We start from the raw sequence: 14105 nt of genomic DNA, 5'->3' as shown, positions 1-14105 counted from the left end.
GCGTTAAATCAACCGTGTTCTGTGATCAAACGTTAACTTGTGACCGTTTTACATTTTTATATACATATATAAGTAGTTGCATGCGGATGTACGTTATTATGTAAGAAGAACCACCAAATAACAATTTACTCAGCCAATTACTAAATTGACACTGGCTTAGGGATACTAAAAAAATACTTGCTGTATTATTGGTGTTGGCACATTTTGATACAATACAATATTTAGAACAAACCTTTTCGATCCAGACTTCGACATTCTAACAAATCATACAATTAATCCGACGTGATACGATGGTAAAACAAAACAACCTGGTGTGGATGATGTCGGGCGAAACTCGATCGGCGCTGGTGACGTAAACAAGCTATTGGCGCGTTTCAAGAAGAAAAGAGGGCGGAGTAAAAAGATTACACTTTTAAAAATTAAAAAATATACGAAGTGTAAAATCGAACGAAATTTATCGTAATGGGACGTTAAAGACGAATTGTAATGGTAAAAAAATAATATATTCCATTGTTAAAAACTAAAGTAATATTAAAATAATACACCTTTTTAAATTCAAATATTTTATTTATATATAATAGCTCTTAAAAAGTCCAGAGTGTAGGTGGGCAACCGTGAAAATAACACCCTTGAAATTCAAATACTAGATTCCAACGAAACCATCAATTTTAACCCCCTATCGTCTACCCCCCTGCACTCTGGACCTTTTAAGAGCGTGGAATATTCTAAATCCATTGTGTGTGTGTGTGTGTGTAATCAGTAATTTTGAATCAATAAAATTGTATAAGGTATAATCTAATAAATACAATTGAAAAGACAGGAGCCCAAAATATATATATTAAGGTAGAGAGAAGTTTCAAATTGATATCCTGTATATGAAGAATATTCTAAATTCATTTCTAACATATATGCCCTGTCAATCATCCGATACTGATGTGACATCAATGTTTGTTTCGAGATCCACTCAAATCCTCCGTAAGGTAGAAATTCACACATTGCCCAACCGTATAAGCTATTTACATCCAATTACATTAAATATGTATCTGGTTTAAATTATATTCGGTACTTGTTGTTTGCTTATATCTATGAATCCTAAAAAATATATATCTTAAAATATCACTTAAAACTTTAGTATCATATGAATAGCCAAAAACGTTTCTATTAAAGGTATTTCTACACCAAAAATATACATAAAGTGTAAAAAAGACTATTGGTTCAAAGAAACTATTATTATATAAAAATACCTTCTTCTTCAATGATTACGTATATCCATTGTTGATGTTGTATCATCAATATCAAAATAGAATTTTGTTATTGAACCAACAACAACGATAAATAGCATCGTAAACATCAAAACGCTAAATTTTTTGTTAAAATGTCAAATATAGTGCAAAAACATCAAAGCGTCATACAAATTATTATTATTGAAATATTCTCTTATAGCATAATCATAATGACTTTCAGTTAATAGTATAATTGGAGATGTGGGAGTCACGTGATCAATCATTTTTTTATTAATTCATAATATACTAACCAAAAAGTTCCAGTAGCAGCAGCAGCAGCTTTACGATTGGGTTGTCAAATTGGTTTCGTGGTAAGTGAACTATGGAATTGCGTCTTCTTCTTATGGCATAGGGTGTGAATAAAAAAATAAACATTCCAGTCCTTCAAAACATTCTTTACCTAAAGCTGAAATGGTATATGTGAGAATAAATCTCAGTATAGGTCTTCATTTCAGTCACGTTATTACACATCTAAAACCCTCTCTAGCGCTTGTGCTATCACCTTCCTTCCCAAAGAGGTTGGTTACTGCAATCTTAAGGGAGGTACGAAGGTTTTCCACGCATAATAACGTAAAATAATAAATTTATTTGTTATTGAATATTTATTATAAAATAGAAGCAAGTGCAACACAATGCTCTGAAAAAAATCACTATGATAATTATTATGTAGTTTTTCATCATAATCTAAATCTACTTCTAAATTCAAAATGTAATTACCTCGTTAACCGCAGCGTTTTCACGCGGTTATTATTATTGTGAGGAATGCCATGTTCCTTTTTTATTAACTTCAAGTATATCAGCTATATCATATTCGTATAGGTAATATTCGACACCATATTTTCCAACTTTTAACAATTCCTCGTTATTATTATATAGTTGTGTAACTTTGACGAAATCATTGAAGACAAACACCATCAGGTCATTCTCATCCGAATAATGAGTCACGTTGAAAAAGTCTCCCAATTTTTGTTGAAGTAATTCGATGAAACAAACCCATTCGTATGTACTGAAGGAAATTTTACAACTTCTATTATGAAATTTCTTTAGAATTATAACAGGACTAAAAGGTTTGAGCTGGACTTAGACCACAGCTTATATCATATTCACTACAACGATATACTGATTCGAGTAGGTAAAATAATTCATCTTTTGCATCTTCCACTTGTCGACCACCATTGTCTTCAATATTGGAATCTTTCAGATGCTGGTAACCACTCTCTTGACTATTCATTTTGAAACTGACTTGTTTTTAATTGAATGAATGAATTTATAGGAAAAACTAGAATATACGAAGGGAAACTAGGACTAATACTTTTAAAATAATAAAAACATTTAAATTTCATAAGAACTCTCTCGGCACACGAATCATTTACCCCATATCTTTTTCTGGAATACATGAATCATATTAATATTCATAAAAAACCATGATTAAAATTTATGTTATTTTCCTAATTTCAAAATATCTCGTATATTTTATAAGCTGAATTAAACTGAAATATTCAGCGTAAAAGTGAAAACAAAATATATTTTATCATACCACATGAAATCATTTCAGCGTTATCGAGAAGCCTTATCCTGTGTGTGTGATATACATTTATGTGATAAAGAACATATATAAAGAACTTTTCAGTTTTGTGTGTGTGTTCATATTCGTTCGTTGACAAAAAGTGAATCAAAATGTAAAAATTTATTTGTGAGTAAAAGCAGGGAAAAGGTAAGTTATTTAGAGTTTGATCTATCTATCTAAAAATTCTTGATCAAATAGAATATAGAAACGCTCTCTCACTCAGTCTCTGAAATCATTATATTACTTTTTGTGATTTAATTGAATTTTATAATGAAATAGGAGCAGTTATTGCAGAAATAATAATTTACATTTTTTACGTTGAGAATTCAAAACAATAATTTAGGTTTTTTTCGTTAAAAATAATAATAATACTCGAAACTTGAACTCTTAACACATTATTCTTCAGATTTTTTTCTCATATTTAGATATATAAAAATTCACTTAAATGTTGATAACTCATTTTTTAAAATTCTAGTTATTCGAACAAGAAAATAAGAGAGAAGAACTACAGGTGAAAAATGGATTTTCCTCAAACCATATTCGAATAAGACAAAAAACAAAAGAGAACAAATGTGGATTTTCCTCAAAACTGAGTAAGTTAAACTTTCTTTTACTATTAAGGGTGAGGAGCAAGTACAGACATTGTTCGCCAGGAAAAGTTATGTTAGTTAGGGATAGACAGTTAGTAAATTAATGATTTTTTGAGTTTTTTTTTTGTTTTTTAAAAAGATTTTTCAAGACTCTAATTTTTACATCTGTTGCCTGAAAAATGTTTTGGAATAATTATCATATTAAGGCTCCAACTATTTGTAATTGGCTACCTCAAAAATAATTATTTTCAAAGTTCTCATATATTCTCAAGGCTCCAACTATTATTGCAAATGGCTACATCAAAAATTATTTTAATTTGGCTAGAAATTTTGGTTCAAGACTCTAATATTTCCATACTAGGTACCTCAAATCAAATTTTATAAGGGACTTTGGTTCAAGGCTCCAACTGTTATTGGCTACCTCAAAGCAAATTTTGTTAGGAATTTTTGGTTCAAGACTCTAATATTTTTCATACTAGTTACCTCAAAATGGTATTACGATTACTTTATTTTACAAAAAAGAGGCATCCGCCACCAATTTTTTATAGATCATTATCTGTGTTTTGAAACTTTTATTCATTCATAAAATTATTTTGAAATAATACAACAAAAATTAATTTTTCAGTTTTCAAAAGAGGCAATACTTATTTTTTCAAAATTAAGTGAAACGCATCTTTTATTGTGTTATCACCACTATCAGATCATTATTTGTGTTTTGAACCATCTTATTTTGTACGTCTTACATTTATAAAATATTACAAAAAAAATTAAAAACTCAGTTTTTTCAAACCGTAAGAAACAGAACTGTGATCGGGAAGAAACTTCTCTTTGTCGAGTTAGGCCGATATATTTTTGTACAATCGCAAGTCATCACCTCATGCTCTTTCGTTCGTCTAATTTGCCTCGAAGCTACGCTTATATAGCCGAATCGTTTATTACCATTTCCCTTATAGAATCAAAATTTATCTGTTGAGCTGCAGAATAAGAAACGGATATACCTTTAACTTTGCATACAACATCACCTGAACAGGTCTTATAAGCATAGTTTTTCGGACCCCCAGACACAAATTCCGTAATATATGCATCAGGACCATAGGACTCTAATTCATTAGTCATATCACCAATGAATTCACCTGTGGGAATGTCAGATTCTCCAGGTCTGGAAACATAAAAGTTAGAATCGGTGTCGTGGCGCAACAGTTGTAACGTATGACGCAATAACAACATTAACCGTGGGCATTCATCCATATATTCCCAATTAACAATTAAAGTATCTTCATTGATCGGTAGAATTGTGTAGAATTCAACAGGTTGATTAACAATTGTTGTCTTTGGTTGATTCTCAAGTTGAACAAACTGACCCCAAAATGAATTTAGCATAAGTTTAGTCAGGGAGCGCAAACCCGGGTTATTGCAAATTTTATCAAATTCCAACTGAATATCTTTCCTTTGTAAAAACCTTTCTATATAACTATCTTTTTCCTTCTGTGTACGACAATTTTTCGGCCAGTCGGAGGACTCTTGCTTAATTTTAATAAATTTGTTTATCATTTCGGTAAACAATCCTGTTACATATATTCCAACCTGAATTTTCCCATATAACCAAATTTCAAAAATAGTTTGTATTTTGTACCCAATTTCGAGTGCCTTTAAAACCTCTTCAATCACCCAAGTACCCATTAACGAACGCTCTTCATCTGAATGTAGACATTCTCCTGAATTGATTTTTTCCCCGCACACACGACAAAGAACGAACATTAACTTGTTATTCATTTTCATCGGTAAAACGGAGTGGAACAATTGATGAGAGGGAAGAATTTTACATTTAATGAGGCCACTAATACTAGAAAGATCTATTGAAGAACATTCCTTATTAATGTAAATTTTCGGATGTCCGATTGGAAACTTTCCATACTTACAAACCCAAGGAAAAGGCGAAAAAACATCTACATACTTAATTTTCTCCCCCCCCCCTTAGTTTTGTAGTATGTGTAAGTATTTCCAGTTCGGCCACCATAAAAAGCTTCTCTTGAATTTAGAGGTGGATATGAAAATCTTTTAATTTCATCCGTTAATTCTTTTCGAAATTCGCATTCCCATTTTTCTATGACTCCATACCCCAGAGATTTCAATCTTTCAATTTTAGCTTGGGTGGCTTCGAATCGAAGATTGGAAGTTTCAGAGGGGTTATCTTTGAAGTGTAAAGCATGCGGGGTAACCATGAAAGAAACAACCCTGAAATTCGAAAATTTGATTAGCGGCCTCGCAATACCCATCCACTTTAACACCAGCAATTCGAACCTCTTTGCCTTTACCGGCGTGACGTATTTCAATACCTCTTTGGCATTCATTCCAAACCAACCATCGTATAGCAATTACAGACTGACTATCACGCCGTCTATATCCACCTTTCGGAATGATGCCAATAGTATTAGACTTTATTGCATGCAGAAGCAATCGTAGTAGCTTCCATGAAAGGGTATACATTTGTTTCGTGTAACATTAATTCTCTGAATTTAAGACATGCCTTGGTTAAAATTTCAACGTCTCAAATACAATATTTCACAATTTCCTTTTGGAAATGAAAAACATAATTTTCTTGAACATTTTCTGAATACCATTTTAGTATAGAATTTCTAGCGTTAAAAGAAAAAATTATCAGGGTCATAAAATTTAATATCAGGAATTGGTCCAACGTAACTTTGCTTTTCACTGCGACTGAAGAGATGAGGAAAATACCCCTTTTCCTCTGAGAAATTGAAGGTGGATGGAAGTTTAAACAAAGCCATCGAAAGAAAATTATAAGAATCCAGAAATTTAACGTTCCCTACAACCATCGAAATTAATTTTGTTCCTCGCATAATCAGATCGGGCTTTAAATCTATTTTGGTCAGGATATAATTTAAAATAAATTGATGATCAAATGCGCCTCCGTTATGTGCGAGTATGACAATATTTTTAAATTTTTTTTGCGAAGACTTAACATATGATGCATGAACGGCGAAATCGGATCACTACATTTAACAACTTGTAATCTTAGACCACATTTAGAACAAATACACAAAGATTTGGTTCATGTATACGTGAATCGTCATCAAGTACCCTTTCCTGTTGTGTTTCCAAATCATAGAAAACGAAAAGAAAATCTTTCAATGATGGAATACGATTATCAGATTGGATGTAGCAAAGATAGATTGAAGGCTGGTGTTTACTATAAATCTTACAAAATATTTCTCTACAGACATGTTTGCGTGTGTGTGGTACGATTTTAAAACACTCCTCGCAGCGACGTATCTGGTCGCAAATGCCATACTTTATATGATTTTCGAAGCATACTTGTCCACGAAAAGATCTTTTGCAAGATTCACAAAAATTTTTTCCATGTTATCGGTTCGAGAACTTTTCTTTGAATGATTTTTTAATTATGATATTTTGTTTTTAATTCGTTATTATATTCAGAATTTAACAAATTACATTCTTTTTCCCGCGTTATTATTAGACTTAATTACTTTGTGGTTAAAATTATTTTTATCTCTTAGTTGCTGTTAAAATGTCACACAGTGATTATCTGATGAAAATTACCCTGGTATATTTTAATAGGACTGTGCAGGTTACTTCTGTAAATATTGTGCAAAAAGGGTAGACTAGTGGATGTCGTTTATAGGGTGAATGGAGTCGTTTTTCGTGATGAAGTTTGTCTTGCCTCAAATTACGGTCTTGGTGATTTGTTACAAAGACAAATATTTCGAAATGTAGTTTTATTAAGAATAATAAACTTTTATATTAATGAAAATAATATGGAGTCGGTGGAAAACGATGAAGCTGTTGATACTGCCTCTTATATATGGGAAGTTTTGTGTATACCTGCTGAGGAATAGGTAGGATTTGCTACTATTAGTTGAATAAAATGTATTCGTAACAGTGGACACGACGAGAACGTTGTAGGGAAAAAGGGGATTAGGGTTTTTAGTTTAATTTTCTGAAAAACAAAAACTATTAAGATTTACTTACATACTCTTCATTACAACAATGTTTCCATTGTTATAGTAGCTGAAAATTAAATTATTAACAAAATCCTTTTTTTATTTTTCTACTTACTAATATTCGTCTGGGCTGAAAACAAAAAATTAATAAATTTTCATACATTTTTTTTAATACTTACTCGCCAAGTCGTCTCTTAGATACCCTAAAAGTATAAAAGTATTATTATCAGAATAAAATTTATTCAATCAAACTTACATTTATTTTTCACGACAATTTTTTCAATAACCACAATTTCTTATTTTTATAGATATAACGGCATTGAAATTTAGGAAACTTGTGGTATTCTGTATGATAATAAGAAGCTTTTTTTACCCATTAATCTGATTGTCACTTTCTTTTGTGAGGCTCCATATTTAAAGAAGAAAACCGCGGGCTAACGGAAAAAGGTATGTGGTATTCTATTACAAAACATTTATGAGATAACAGTAGATATTTAAAGCGGGTTCAAGAATGGTAATTGGGAAAATATGTGTATACTCGTGACGTCTCATATGTTTAAGTAGACCAACTTTATTGAAAATTTTACGCTTTCTTCCTAAGGTAAATTTGAATTTTTTCTATATAAAATGACAAGTTCTGATATGTTTATTAATTAATTTTATATAATATCTTGTATTAGGAATATCTATTCTAGATTTAATCGCATTATCTATACTGCTCAAAATATCTTTTTCATCTTACTATCTATTAAAAAAATAAGATAAAAATAAACTTAATTTTTAATTATTTCGAATGATGAAAGTTGATTTGATTTTCCAGTATCGATTCTCCCTCGAAAAACTATAGAATATTTCTTGTCTGATAAATATTGCACTTGCTCAAGGTACATTTTTGTGACTCTATTAGGAAAAAATACTTGCACCTCTTCTAACACCAATAGTACTGTTTGACCAAAACGAGTGTTTACCACATTGGCACTTATAATTGGATAGGATGTGTCTTGAGTTAATTCATGAAGTTTTTTTGTTTCTTTCTTCTAAGTATACATCCTGTTTTTGACGTTTTCATCGCCCACACCACCAGAAAGGGCCCGTCATCTTTAACGAAAATTCTAAAACCCGGGACATCCCCCAAAGAATTAAAGTCGGCAGGCGCCCCTTTCATCGGCCCCTCGAAATAGATGGTTCGTTTGCTTTACAAAAATAAACAAATAAATTAATAAAAAGTAAAGCAGGATAGTTAATTTTTAAAAATATGAAACATGTGTTTTATTAAAAACCCTTATAATACATAAATTGAGTTACTTTTAAAAACTTAAATCATCTAATTTTGAAAAAACGAAAAAATAATTATTAAATAAAAAGTGGTAGATACAACTACTTATTCGTTGATAAGGGGTTAACATCCTCCTCAAGTGGGTTAATATTTGAATTGGAACTAAAAATATAAATTTTTAATAAGATGTTATAATGTTTTCGAGAACTACTTAATTGCGTCACACATTATGATGAAATGAATCTTTTATCCAAAACAGTATTCTATCTACAAAAAATGAATAATTAACCAACCAAAAGAATTTTACAAAGAAGCTATGATAATAAATTTTCTTTTTCACGATATTAACTGGAGTTGACTGTAGAATATTGTGGTTCATTTTTCATCGCCCACACCATCTGAAAGAGCCCCTCATCTTTGACGAAAATTTTGAAACCTGGGACGCCCCCCAATGAATTAAAATCAGGAGGCGCCCCTTTCATTGGACCCTCAAAATAGATGGTTCGTTTGCTCTACAAAAATAAACAAATTATGTGCAAATGATCTAATACATCGTTGTGTTGTAGATTTTACTTTACACTCTTTTAAACATTTTTCATAATCCTTAAAAGAAATTTTATTTTTAACGATGTTATATTTAACTTCCTTTGATCTTTTATAACTTTCCCACCGTGAATCTCGTACGTATACATTTTCGATCGTAGTCTTATGAAATGAGTAAAATTTTTCCTCATTTGCGATCGTCTATGGCAGCCACGAAATTTCGATATCTTTTTATCTAATAAAGGTATGGATTATTTTCAGGATAATCTATTTCAGATATGGATGATTTTATGAGTGTACATTTCGACATCTTTGTTACGCCAACATGTGCTATTTTTTAAGTCGCCTACGATAGCTTCCGAATCTAGCCAAAGGTCCGTTTATAAAATTCGAGCTGTCGATAATCTTCATATTAATTAATTGCAAGTTTGGATTCCCACATCTCGGTCATAACCGATATTTTTAAATATTTAATTTTGCTTTGAGAGGATCATCTCTCTGATATGTAAAGCATGCGGGGGCAACCGTGAAAATAACACCCTTGAAATTCAAAGACTAGATTCCAACGAAACCATCAATTTTCATCGAACTGCAAGAGAGTGTTTCCTACCAATACGGGGTAATCGAAGAGATATTTTGGATTGATTGTCTTTGAATCTGTATCCTCTTTTGGTTTTAGGAATTTTCTGCGGAAGAACTTTGTTGCAGACACTTGGTAGCATTACAATTGCATTCATTTTGTAAAATGTCTTAAATAGAATCAAACATTTTTATCTTATAAAATATTGTATTCAATTTATCTTAGATGTTTACCACTAATCATTTGAAGAATATAGATGTTATCTATCTTGAGTTAGACACCAAATTTACATGTTTATGTTTCTTATCTTTTGAATGGTATGTTGGTAACGTTTCAAAAACATTTTTTATTTTTTCGTTAAAATATTAATGTCATAGGAAATTGAATGGCTTTAGTAGATGAGCAACGTATGTCTGACTACAGAAATAGGGAAAACCGTGTGTTAGAGAGAGAGCAGCGAGACAATGTGTAAGAGAGAGAGAGACTTCGTTTTTGCGCATGCGTAAAGTTATATATTCGTTGCGATGATAACAGCGGGAGCGCTGATATACCAGGTCGGTTAAAAGTCTTTGGGTTTTAAAAAATTATATATACCATTATAATTCTCTAATCTTTTAACATAAAAGTATAACGTATAAATAAAAAGAGATTTTTGTCAATGTAAGGTATCACGCACGTAATCGAGACAGATTCGTTGCGATGATAACAGCGGGAGCGCTGATATACCAGGTCGGTTAAAAGTCTTTGGGTTTTAAAAAATTATATATACCATTATAATTCTCTAATCTTTTAACATAAAAGTATGACGTATAAATAAAAAGAGATTTTTGTCAATGTAAGGTATCACGCACGTAATCGAGACAGATTCGTTGCGATGATAACAGCGGGAGCGCTGATATACCAGGTCGGTTAAAAGTCTTTGGGTTTTAAAAAATTATATATACCATTATAATTCTCTAATCTTTTAACATAAAAGTATAACGTATAAATAAAAAGAGATTTTTGTCAATGTAAGGTATCACGCACGTAATCGAGACAGATTCGTTGCGATGATAACAGCGGGAGCGCTGATATACCAGGTCGGTTAAAAGTCTTTGGGTTTTAAAAAATTATATATACCATTATAATTCTCTAATCTTTTAACATAAAAGTATAACGTATAAATAAAAAGAGATTTTTGTCAATGTAAGGTATCACGCACGTAATCGAGACAGATTCGTTGCGATGATAACAGCGGGAGCGCTGATATACCAGGTCGGTTAAAAGTCTTTGGGTTTTAAAAAATTATATATACCATTATAATTCTCTAATCTTTTAACATAAAAGTATGACGTATAAATAAAAAGAGATTTTTGTCAATGTAAGGTATCACGCACGTAATCGAGACAGATTCGTTGCGATGATAACAGCGGGAGCGCTGATATACCAGGTCGGTTAAAAGTCTTTGGGTTTTAAAAAATTATATATACCATTATAATTCGCTAATCTTGTAACATAAAAGTATAATGTATAAATAAAAAGAAATTTTTGTCAATGTAAGGTATCACGCACGTAATCGAGACAGATTCGTTGCGATGATAACAGCGGGAGCGCTGATATACCAGGTCGGTTAAAAGTCTTTGGGTTTTAAAAAATTATATATACCATTATTATTCGCTAATATTGTAACATAAAAGTATAATGTATAAATAAAAAGAAATTTTTGTCAATGTAAGGTATCACGCACGTAATCGAGACAGATTCGTTGCGATGATAACAGCGGGAGCGCTGATATACCAGGTCGGTTAAAAGTCTTTGGGTTTTAAAAAATTATATATACCATTATTATTCGCTAATCTTGTAACATAAAAGTATAATGTATAAATAAAAAGAAATATTTGTCAATGTAAGGTATCACGCACGTAATCGAGACAGATTCGTTGCGATGATAACAGCGGGAGCGCTGATATACCAGGTCGGTTAAAAGTCTTTGGGTTTTAAAAAATTATATATACCATTATTATTCGCTAATATTGTAACATAAAAGTATAATGTATAAATAAAAAGAAATTTTTGTCAATGTAAGGTATCACGCACGTAATCGAGACAGATTCGTTGCGATGATAACAGCGGGAGCGCTGATATACCAGGTCGGTTAAAAGTCTTTGGGTTTTAAAAAATTATATATACCATTATTATTCGCTAATCTTGTAACATAAAAGTATAATGTATAAATAAAAAGAAATGTTTGTCAATGTAAGGTATCACGCACGTAATCGAGACAGATTCGTTGCGATGATAACAGCGGGAGCGCTGATATACCAGGTCGGTTAAAAGTCTTTGGGTTTTAAAAAATTATATATACCATTATTATTCGCTAATATTGTAACATAAAAGTATAATGTATAAATAAAAAGAAATTTTTGTCAATGTAAGGTATCACGCACGTAATCGAGACAGATTCGTTGCGATGATAACAGCGGGAGCGCTAATCTTGTAATATAAAAATCCGCGGTTAACTGATAGCGTCTTATTACTGAAATACAGTTAAAAGTAACGTATACCGGGTGACTTAAAAGTAACATAAAAAAAACAACAATAACAATAATAATTATTTATTTAAAATAAATTGAGATAAAGGTATTCCATTCATAAGTACTGAAAGATATTTTGCTGAACTTAAGATGTTGAGATAAGATAATAGCAGGTGTGAATGATCTTGCAGGACTTATTCCACATTTTACTTCATACCCCGAAATTGGATACTGTGTTGAAAGCGGGTAAATGTTTTCAGACTTGACAGCAGTCTCATAGTTTTCCAATATTCTATCTAACTCTGAACTGTAGTTACTCGAATCAGATTCGATGTCGACAATACCACTATCTTGGGAACTCATGTTGCTAACTGGGTTTGATATCCAAAGCTCACTCCAATTTATAGAGCTCTTTCAAGGTTTTTAGCGCGGCGAACCGAAAAAAAAAATCTATACAATATCAATATTTTCTATCCAACTGTTGTGTTTGCTATCCAAACCAAGCCACTTGACGTACATTTTGTTACCCTTTCTTGTAAGCACCTTTTCAACTAAGTAAATGTCTGGATTCGATGTTTTCTGTAGTTCTTCATGATAGAAGCAGCCGCTGATTGGTGTACCTTGCATGTCTTCAAGTAAATACGTAGCAGGATTGGTAATTTTAACTTTGGTGATTTTGAATAGTTCTGTAGTCCAATTGGGTGTATATCCTTTTTCAAAGACATGCTTTGCCTTGGATATGCGCACAATGTCGCCAACTTTAAATTTTCGTGGACCGGCTATCTTTAAATGACTATAGGTGTTATTCAAAATAGATTTTTCGTTGGATTTGTTGACTTGAGAAGGTTTATATTTTGATGTGGAATGTTTTGTATTGTTATAGTTTTGAGTTATTTCAGGCAGAATATCAATCCATTTGTAGGTGCCATTTAAACTGAAATACTTGTAGAGTTTCGATTTTAGCGTTCTTATAACTCGCTCTGCCATAGAGGCTTTCATTGTACTAAATACGCTATAATGATAGTAGTCATAGAGGCGGTTCAGGCAGACAGGCAGACATCCGGTCCAGCCGCTCTGACCGCAGCGCTAACCGCAAGTCGAAAGCAGTGATAACAGCGTTTACTATACTACGTGTAAACCTTCTAATTAAGATACATTAATTAATCAATTTATTTAATTAAACAATTTAATTGCGGTGGAACTGAAAGTTTTAGACTTTTGTGTTTGAAGGATTTTGATAATTTTAGCACATCGCGCGTCAAGCATCGTAGATAATGAAGGTCTTTCGTGACAGTAAGATCCGCATTCGATAATGAATATACTTAATTGTCCGCTCTGTATATAAAATAAATATACATTTATCATGCAAACTGTGGGTATAATGAATTATATTCCGCCTTGTCTGGCCTGTATGATAACGGCGAAAAGGGTGTAGTTACTAGATTATCCAGGTCGTCGAAAAAGTTACTAAACACTCTGTATAAATAATATTAAGAATTGTGCATTTGTTGTTGAAGTGTAAAAAATTATTTTATCACAAAGCCACAAAGGACGATAAGACCAACGGTCCGTGCTGAAAAACACTTTATTCAGGTCGACGAAGTGAAAGTAGACCGTGTCTTTTTGGAAAAACAAACAGGTGCGTGTGAACAGGAGCCATTCTGAAGCATGTTTAAAAAGGTAAGTCACTTTGTTAGGCATTCACAAGTATTTAACGCTTTTACTATTTATGTATCGAATATGTCTAAAAAAATAATATTTTTACTGTCA

At 31.8% G+C, this 14105-nt stretch overlaps 1 long non-coding RNA gene across 2 annotated transcripts; it reads left to right on the top strand.

Moving 5' to 3' along the window:
* The first annotated feature begins 2868 nt into the window (after window positions 1-2868).
* On the top strand, window positions 2869-13987 carry LOC130442434 (uncharacterized). Of its 2 annotated transcripts, none has more exons than XR_008909770.1 (4): window positions 2869-2997; window positions 3326-3443; window positions 7732-7870; window positions 9504-13987. It is a non-coding gene; the product is annotated as an uncharacterized LOC130442434 (long non-coding RNA). The 2 variants fall into 2 exon arrangements; XR_008909769.1 differs by having other exon boundaries at window positions 8466-13987.
* Window positions 13988-14105: the final 118 nt, after the last annotated feature.

This window comes from Diorhabda sublineata, chromosome 4 (assembly GCF_026230105.1).
Source record: "Diorhabda sublineata isolate icDioSubl1.1 chromosome 4, icDioSubl1.1, whole genome shotgun sequence".
NCBI lineage: Eukaryota > Metazoa > Arthropoda > Insecta > Coleoptera > Chrysomelidae > Diorhabda > Diorhabda sublineata.
The sequence above is the reverse complement of the archived record's forward strand: the minus strand, read 5'-3'. Positions and strand labels throughout refer to the sequence as shown.